This window comes from Chlamydotis macqueenii, chromosome 2, assembly GCF_036417535.1.
Source record: "Chlamydotis macqueenii isolate bChlMac1 chromosome 2, bChlMac1.mat, whole genome shotgun sequence".
NCBI lineage: Eukaryota > Metazoa > Chordata > Aves > Otidiformes > Otididae > Chlamydotis > Chlamydotis macqueenii.
The window spans coordinates 35,121,461-35,131,626 of record NC_141557.1 but is presented as its reverse complement, the minus strand read 5'-3'; positions in this window follow the sequence as shown (position 1 = coordinate 35,131,626).

Below are 10,166 nucleotides of genomic sequence, written 5' to 3'. Positions count from 1 at the left end.
CTTCCATTGCCAGCTTTTTTTTTTCCAGGCTGGAGTAAGATTTCTGGCTTCTTAAGTGGAAGTGTAACTGAATGTATCAGTGTTGATTTTACTGTTGCAAAAATAAATTAAAAGTGTTTTAAGCTAAATATATTTACACGTTAGGATTGACAGCACAAACGCCAAGACAGACATCCACCTCAAGCCCTTATATTCTGCACTGTTCATTGGTGTTAATTTTTTGTTGTTGTTGTTACAGCACAAGGAAAAATCTTTGCACATATTTTTTAAGCTTGTAGATCAAGTCTTCCAATAATAAAAAAAATATGACAATTGAATGACAATAGACTTTCTTGCAAGAGATGGAGAAGTAAAGGAGCATGCATTTTGAAGGTGCTGGTGGATATGCTGTGGGGGAAGACCTTGGGGGATGTTTGGCCACATCTCAGGGCTAGAAACCAGTGTTATGCTTCCTTTAAATTTTCAGTGACGATGCCCAGTGCATCTCCAGTACTGCCTGAAGCAGAGCTGCTGTATTTCATCGTAGGGTACATCCCACTCCTCGGGGGAGACAGGAGCCGCTTTGTGGCCACTGCAGGCCACTGCAACCATGTACATTAACCAGCCCCATTTAACTACTTTTAAGTCTTTTCCTCCAATAAGATGGTGAGTTTTAAATGGTTAAGAAGGTACAGAAGCTCTGTGCTGCTGCAGTTGCTTTTGGCTGTTAGTTTTTCACCTGAACTGAGTTTTGAGTCGTGGTCCTCACTCAGAAGAGATTTTATGGTGTAGATTTAGGGATACTGTTCAGGTCTCTGGCTCCCAGTATTCAGGACTTTAAAAACCTACCCTCAAACAGGGTGTGCTCAGTTAGCACACAGTGTCCCACAGAGAAGGCATTGGTGTCAGAGAGCTCGTGTGCCCTCTCCCAGTCAATGGTTTGGCTGTTCATAACATGAGCCAGCAGTGTGCCCAGATGACCAAGAAGGCCAACAGCATCCTGGCTTGTATCAGAAACAGTGTGGCCAGCAGGAGCAGGGAAGTGATCATGCCTCTGTACTCGGCATTGGTGAGGCACGGCTTGAATACTGTATGCAGTTTTGGACTCCTCAGTACAAGAAGGACGTTGACTTGCTGGAGCATGTCCAGAGAAGGGCAACAAAGCTGGTGAAGAGTCTGGAGAACAATTCTTATGAGGAGTGGCTCAGGGAACTGGGATTGTTTAGTCTGGAGAAGAGGAGGCTGAGGGTTGAGGCTCTCTGCAACTACTTGAAAGGAGGATCTAGGGAGATGGGTGTTGGTCTCTTCTCCCAAATAACTTGTGATAGGATGAGAGGAAATGGCTTCAAGTTGTGGCAGGGGAGGTTTAGATTGGATATTAGGAAACACTTCTCTACTGAAAGAGTGGTCAGGCACTGGAACAGGCTGCCCAAGGAAGTGGTGGAGTCACCATCCCTGGAGGTGTTCAAAGAATGTGCAGACGTGACACTTCGGGACACGGTTTAGTAGGCACGGCTGTGTTAGGCTTATGGTTGGACTTGATGATCTTGGAGGTCTTTTCCAACTTTAAAGATTCTGTGATTCTATGATAGCAGTTTGCCCTGCTCTGGCAGCACATTGATCAGGGAAGAGAGGCAACTGCCTTCCCTAGGTCTGACTAAAAGCTTGATCTGAGTCTGTGAAAAATGTTATGATGTAAAAAGGAAGGCCGCCTTCTCCTTTCTTACCTCAATTTGCAATACAGCAGCTTCTCAGAGTTTCTCCTGAGTTACTCAAATGGAAAGGAGAGTTGGTCCCTGAGGCATGTGGTCCCCCAGACTTGTCTCTGCACAAGGAAAAGCTGGGCATGCAGCCTGGGTAAGAACCACGATGCTTTTACCAGACTCCTGCTCCAAATTCCTAGGTAACAAAGAGTGCAGGTGTGTCTGTGTATGGACCTGCAGGTGAGCTTAGATTACATCCCAGATGTTTACAAGCTCCTAAGTGCATCTGTACTTATTTATTCCAGATAAGTCTCTTGATAGTTTCAAGTATTCTGTTAGACTTACATTCAGTTAATCTAGTAAACAGCTGTTTGGTTTTTCCTTATTCCGAAATTCTAATAATAATTTATTTTGTTTAATAACACATCAGCAAAGTTTCTTGTGTGTGGCATTTCATGCATCATTTCTGATTATTTCAATTTGTAAACCTACTTCTTGTGAAGCATGCCTTTAAGCAATGCATAGATAACCTTCTCTCAGAGAAGCACTAACATCAGCTTTAATAAACATGTTACTCAATTACTTGGTATCTATTCTGCCATGTTAGATGGGTGCATTGCTCCTCAGCGTGCCTTTGTGCTTCATGCCAGTATTGAAAAGGAGGGACAGGCTCTTTAGCATCAGAGCATTAGTGGTGGAAGCCAAGTATTGAGCAGATATCCTTGCAGCAGCTGATGTAAGTGTTAAGTCCAAACCCTTATTTGGAGCAGGCAGGTACTGTCAGTCACAAATATACAAATGTCAAGAATTTGTCACCTAGTTTTAGACTGTAATAATTTTCCTACTTTATTATCTCACCTTCCCAGTAGTTTGTCAGCCTGACTGTAACCAAGTAGCAATAATTTTATTACTTTCTTAATGGGTGCCCCGTTCTAATGTTACTTTCATACTTCTTGTGGCCTTAGAGACCCTACAGCCTGTACTGGGTTTAACTACTCTCTCACAATTCCTTCTACGCATAAGGGGCTTCGGTTATCAGTCCTTGCAATGTTAGCTATAAAACAAATAGAAAAAAAAATTGTTAATTTTGGACAAATACTTGCTCTGTGCTTTTTAAAAAAATATTTCATTAAAGGTGTTTGCATGCACAGAAAGGAGAAAAACAGAATGAATCTGCCAGATCTGGCATGTTCTGAATCAAATGGCACAAGCTGAGCATACATCTACACGTCACACTTCTATCACATGGCTCAAGCCAGCTCTTTTATGTCAGTTACACAGATACTATACCAGTGAAATCACTGTACAAGTACCTGGATGGATCATGTATCTTATTAAGCTCTCAATACAAATCCCTTGCCAGGGCTCTGAAATAGCTGCATTCGTGCTGCTGAGGCTGTGGTTTATAGAGCTGGACACAGATCATGGGAGAGTGGCTCGGTAAATCCTCCTAAACCGGTCTGTGATGTGTACACGCTTTCATGCCTCGTCTCCCAGTACATCCCCTTGCAAGGGACATATACAGATATATATATACATCTACTCAGGGTTGGGAAGTAAATTATCTCTCAAAACAGAAAGACCTTATGTTCAAGATATCGAGCAAGTAAAAAGCTTTGTCCCCTGGACATCGAGCCACCCATTCACAGATTCAACTAGCTAAGAGTGCAACAAGAAGTTATGTGAAGATGCAACTTACCCGCTTTTTGCAACCAATCCCCTGGATTCATCCCAACGACTTAAACAAGCTGCTGACTCTCCTTCTCCAAATCCTTACCCAAACTGCCCCCTTCTTGCTGGTGCTCCGTGTATGCACAGCAGGCTCCCACACAAAAGTGATGGGGCCACATTTTCTCTTCTGACCCATACCTTGCCCAGCTACTTAGTGTATTTCTCTCTACCATCTGGAGAAAAGAAAATAGATTTCAATTCTTTTTAAAACCAGGAAGGTGTCATTTTGTCTCCTTGACATACAGTTCAAAAAATAGCAGACCTCCCAAGTCCAGTGTTGCCTTCTTTGAGGGATGCCTGGATGGGATACGGCTGTCTCTCCATCCTCCACGAGGGAGGCTGTTTGCCCTGGGTCAGTAGCCTTAGTTCAGGGAAATCCACCCTTTGTTCTTCTGTGGGCATCTTTTTGTAACATCGATGGATCTCAGCGCAAGGACAGTTGGTAGGAGCCCTGTACAGATGGGTGTTAGGCACCTACGTGCTTATTTTGAATCTGTGCCTGAATGCTTTCTTCCTTCTTCAGAGGGTAGCTGGGGACCGGCTAAAGCCATGGCTCAGCAGGAATTCCTCCTACCAACACCGTCACAACGGCATGTGCTAAAGCAGAAGACTGCAGACACATACAGAGATACACTCAGAGCTCAGGGCTAGTGGAAAGAACAGTTGTGACCTGAAGAACACTTGCCTTCTTCCTGGAGAGGGTGATAAATGAGAAGTGATCGATCCTTCCATATAAAAACCAGAACCCAACACCCAAAGCCAAAAGACTACAGCAAAAAACCCAGCAGGGACACCAGCTGAAAGCTAAGGAAAAGAAGATGGGGAAAAAAAAAAAGAAACCTCCAAGGAGAAAACCCTCTAAATCTCAAGCAGAACAAAATACACCAAAACACAGAAAATAAAATCATTTGATACAGGTAGCAGAAATGAGTTGGCTTTACTTGGGAATTGGGAAGGGAAGAAGACAAAAGCCATTGCTTACCACACATGGCTAGCACATATCCATAGAAAGGACTACATTTCCATTTCTTTTTTATCCAAGGAGATGTGATGTGATAGGAGGTCCTGGCTTATTGGAGGCAGTCAATGTCTTGATAACATTTATAGTCTGAAGTGCTGTGCTACTGTTGGCTACTAACTACCAAAGTAGAGGGAAATAGGAAAGACAGAGCACTTGGTGCTTTCAAGATCTGTTTGCTGTACATCTAAAGCTCTTGGAAAAATAGAAATCTTTTTTATATTTGGTTTCTTTTTAATTATTGATGCAGTGGTATGTCAGGAACAATTTGTCACTAAGACTGTAGAAACCCAGGATAGAAAGGCAAGATAGTGTGAGGTGAAAGGGGAGATTGCATTGTATTTTGCAGCCGCCGCATTTAGAAAGATAGAATCCAGCCAGCAATGGAATTCACGGCTAAATGGCAAATACATTTTGACTCAGGTGGATTTACTGGAAGAAGAAGAGTTACGTAGCTCTGAAACTTACTTCAGTCTTAAATGATTTAGTAATTTCAGGAGGTAGCTTAGGCTGGAGATTTCAGCTGGAACGTGGGAGTTTCTCTTAGGCAGAGGCCTGTGCCAGGTCAAAAGATTGATTCTTAGGCAGTTAGGAATCTACACCTGTCAGAAAATATTTTGTTATGCCTGGAAAAAAATATTTCAACTCTGAGGTTTCTTACTCAAGCTGCATTTATGTTATTGCTAGTTGACTAAGCAATTTTTGAAACCTACTTTAGCGTCTATTTGTGCTTACAATTTTTCATAACTGTATCTTTAAAGCATTTTCAATGTTCCAAAATCTTTATTCCCTTTTTCTTTTTTGATATCTTAAATCTATATGACTTATGGATCTCTCATACTAGGTTGTTATGTGCCAACAATGCACTGTACCCAAAGTGGTTGCCTTTGGGATGCCAAGGGTGGAAAAGGTAGAAAACATAGTATTGGTCTAGATGAGTACAACAGCTGTCACCTTTGCAATGACTGGATCTTCACCGTGATTAAACCAAACATTTGTTGAAGCTGTATGTGTATCACGCTGCCTTTTCTCTTAGAAGCTGTTTACGTTGCTAATGCCATGTTTACCTGAATACTGTTTGGGTAGCATCTCTTTTTTTCTGTTTTGTTGATGTTTTCAGCATCAGTATGCTCTTTCAAGCATCTTCTTGTCTTCTCCCATGGCATCCTTTATGGTCAGGATGACTTACACAAAACAATTCACCATTGCCAGACTGAAAACTTTTTGTGAAACATCTTCTGCACCAATTCCTCCAAATGATGAGCATGTTGGAAGGCATCAACTATGCATGCCTAAATAAAAAGCTAAAATCCCTTATATGTGCTGGGATCCTGCACCTCATATTTCTTTTAAAATCGTTAATATGGTTGCTGTTGCTAAAATGCCAACAAGGATGACAACAATATCAATAACAATAATAGCTGAAGAGCCAACAAAACACACAGAGTCTGCTAGTAACAGAGGCTGCTACCTGCGTTTATGTGCCAGTGCCATGTTGGCTGAATCACTCTCTTCTGTCTCAATGTGTACAGAATCCACAAAATTAATAGAGTGAAAGTTATTCCTGAGTATAAAATTGATTATGAATCCCATAATTAAATTAGAACCACCACTTTCTTAAGCGCTTCTCAAAATCCTTCTCCTTTAAAGACTTAAAGCAAGGAAATGTTAGTGAAAACTTGACACCATTTTGAACCCAGAGCTTTCTTTTGGTCACCTGGCAGGGGATGTTTTTAAATGTCTGAACAGCACATATTTTCACAGGAGGTAATAAAAAAAGAAACCGTCCCTCGTGGGTCCGTGGGTCAGTGCAGGGAGTAGAGACACCCACTGCGTAACCCACCGAGGGGCTGCCAGCTCCGCAGCCTGCAAGGCAGTATCACCAATATTCGTGGCTGAAAGGAGTCGGCAGAGCAGGAGACATGAATTGCTGCCAACTCATGTCCCTCATGGCATTTTGTTCAGGACTGAATGAGATCTGTCAGTCTTTTTCTGCAGTAGGGTCTCATGGTCAAGATAATGACCTTGCTCCTGACCTCACTTCCCTCCTCCCATGATGTCAGATGTTGACCTGCCTGATGAAAAGTTAATTTAATAACAGTTCTTTCTTCTCTGCCATATCTACTCCTCAGGTCATTCAGATAAAAATATATGTTCTTGACTCCATTTTAAATAATACTTTTTTTTTTTTTTTTAAGATGAGGAAAAAGGAATGAGACACTATCTCCTTAAATCACAGTTCTGGGTAATTACAGCTAGGTTAAACACAGAAGGACAGAAAACAAACCCAGACTACTCAATTGCTGTAGCTAAAAACTAATATTCCCTAAGATTCAGGGTGTTACAGTGTCATCTTCATAATGAAAAGTATTATTTTTCTAGTGAGGCACCCTGCAGCTGGGTTAATGACACTTTGGATTCTGTTGTCCCTGCTGCAGCACCTGGATTTCTGCATGATAAGAGCTCAGTTACTCCCTGCGTTTTGGCGTGTATGCTTTGGCTCTCTGCCCCTGAACTTTAATGGGAAAGCATCACAAAACTAACCAGTAAAAACATTGCTGCCTTACTCAAGGTGAGATGTCTGACTCGGGAAAAAGGGCGCTGTAGTCATTGTCTGTCTGCAACTTACTCCAAGTTTCTGCAGCCTGAAATATATAAAGGATTTCTAGATGGGATGAAAACAATCAGTAATTCCACAATATCATGTCTGCATTGTGCTCTGGTGCAGGCCTAAAGCCTCCAGCTACACAAACCAGATGGCAAAGTGGAGGGGATCATGTGGAATATGTGTGTTATAATGGCTCTCTTCCGTTTAGGCACAAGTGTGAATTCTTACTGCCCTGCACACTTCCACTCATCAGCATCACCTTCATGAGTGAAACAGCTACTCTACATTGGAGATCAGACTGGGTGCTGAAGACCTGTGAAGGGAAACCATTGTGTCTGGGATCAACTTTTTCTCCTATTTCCTAACCTGCTTAGCCTGGTTTTAATGCAGCTCAACATCTGGGCTATTGCCTTCAGCATAGTACCGACCACAGCTGTATTTGCTGTCCTGGACTCTAGCAGACTGTTTTCACAACAGCCAGCAACCAGCTACCTGTCCAAAGAAGGAATTTCTCCCACACTGTTTGCTTGTGTATTAACCTTTTTGTTCCTTTATTCTTTATTTTTCAAATGTACATAAAGACTGAAGAAATGCTGGGGATTTTGAAGAGGAAAAGGAGGCACCATGGATGTGGAATGGCAAAGGGTAAGTGTGACGCAGAATCAGTCCTGAGCTATCAAGCAGCTAAGGAGGCATATTTGGTCTATATTTGGCACAGACATAGCTAGCTGTTATTTATCTTTTGTATTCACCATGAAATATCTTTCATGACATCATTCACTAGAGTGATACAGAGCTGTAGGCTAAAGTATGCATTCACAGTCATGCTTACTAAAAATACTGAGATTATGCATGTAGCCAAGGATTTCTGAAATAGTCCAAGTGGCTCTTCAATGCTTCAACAAGTTGTTTTCTTTCCAAAAGGTCTTTATCTTTCATGTCATCTCTGTTTACCATCTCATGCCATTTATTGCTTTTTACAAACGTCTCAAAATATTTTAAGACTAGAGTTTAATTATTACAATGACATAAACAAATATTTCAGACTTCTGATGTCAATGATGAAAAGTAAAATCTTAGGTTTAGTTGCAATAGGAGATAATACCAACCACCAGATTTGTGGTTCTTTACAGCCAACACCACAGGGCTTAGTTTTACCGATGGCAGACAACTCTGTCTTCTCTTATTCATGCTGGGTGCCTAGTATTTCTAAAAAACCCTTATTTCTAGAATAATATTCTAGGAGACCAAAAATGCTACAGGCTATGGTGCATATTCTCTGAACCCCTAATGGCAGAGGAGGCCACGTGCCACTGTGCCTCATCTAGCTGCGGTGACCAAATGGGAACCAAAACATTCCAGTGGCCATCTAGTTCATTACTTGTGCTTGCTTTTTTTCTTTAGACTTTTAAATCTGTTCCACAGCAACCCCCTTATTTAGTAACTACATACTTCTGGTTTTCCCTTGACTGCAAAGATATATAACTTCTTGACTGTTTTTCTAGTATTATTCTCATTTTCTTGGAAAACTTGTAGAAGGAAATTAGGAAAAGGTTACGAAGAAATCAGAAGTTGCGCTGTGACTCACTCAAAGGAAGCAAGATGTCTGATTCTAGTAATCTGTTCTGACAAATTAAAATTTATTTTAATAATGAAATTATTCAAGATGAATAATAAGGTTATTTCAGGAAGATTTGCCACTTCTCTAGAACCCAGGCAATAGAGAAAATCCAACGTACTGAAAAACAGAGGTTGCCAAGTTCAAAACCAACCTTTAATTTTATGTCCTAGTTTTTATATTTAACATTAACTGGATGTGAATTTTTGCATGAGTGATTACATTTAGATAATAGCTATTAGCATGGAGATCTCTAACTGAGGTCTAACTCTGAGGTCAGAAATCAAATGTGTGTTTTCCACGCAGGATGGCTAAGCATCTAAATTGATTGCATCTGCCATTACCTGTAGTTTTGTGTCTGCAATTCAAAATAAGGAGCTTTCCATCCTCATTTCAAAATTTGGTTCACACCACTCATTTATTACAACCTTCTCTACTGAGTATTCAGCTGCACAATACGACACCAAAAACTAAGGCTAGACATGCATGACCAGTTGATGATACCAGAACAGTACATCAAAGAAAGTGTCTTGTAGATGACTGGTCAATAAATCTGCTTGACAATTTAATTGGTATAATTGATAAAATCCATATAACTACTAGGGAGGAAATTCAATTACTTTATACAAATCAGATTGGGATTTAGATTAAAATTTTCTGGGTCAATTCTGTTTCATGCAAATTATGTTATGGAAGACCCCCTGGTTTGGAACACATTTATTAAGCTTCTCGTAGAAAGTGTATTAATTCATGTAGAATGGCGTAGCCTGGTATCCCTACACACGGCGTATGTATGTTCCCCATGTGGTCTTCAAATTTCCACATTTGCATGCACAAAAATACCACAGTAACCACAAGTGGTATTGCTGTTCTATTCTTACGTGATCAGATAGTGCCTTAGGAGACACAACAGATTGCAGTACTGCTCTGATGCAAGGGGTGTTAAAGCACCATTCATTTGTGTTATTCACGGGGGCCTTTTACTGTATCAATGGTGAGATTTAGGAGTTCCTCCAGTTTTGAACTAAAGAAGAAGATGACTGGAATTGCTGAAGGGAAGTCTGCGGCTTGCATTATACAGGTAGGGAGACTGAATAATTACAACAGCTCTTTCCAGCCTTAAAACACATGAAAGGAAATACATTTTTTGGTTTTTTTTCTCTTCAAGCTTGATGGAGAGCAAAGGAAGAGCTTGCTCTTTCTGATATGTAGTAGAAGAGTGGAAGGATTTTGGCTGATCTTGTTGTTTCTTTGATGATGCATCTGCACCTTCTCAGGTCCTGCGGGAGAGGCGCGATTGCTTCTGCCAAGTCTCAGAAATCTCTACATAGTTCTGCTACAGGAGAGTTTAATGGAAGCCGATCAGTAATCCTGGCACGCAGCCCTGGGAGTGCTTGAACACACATAGCAAAGCAGAGACACGCAGGAAAACTGTGCTCTTAAATGGGAGGGGCAGGCAAAGCCTGGAGGCCACTCGGGTCCCACAGCCTGCTTACGGGAGGTGGTACT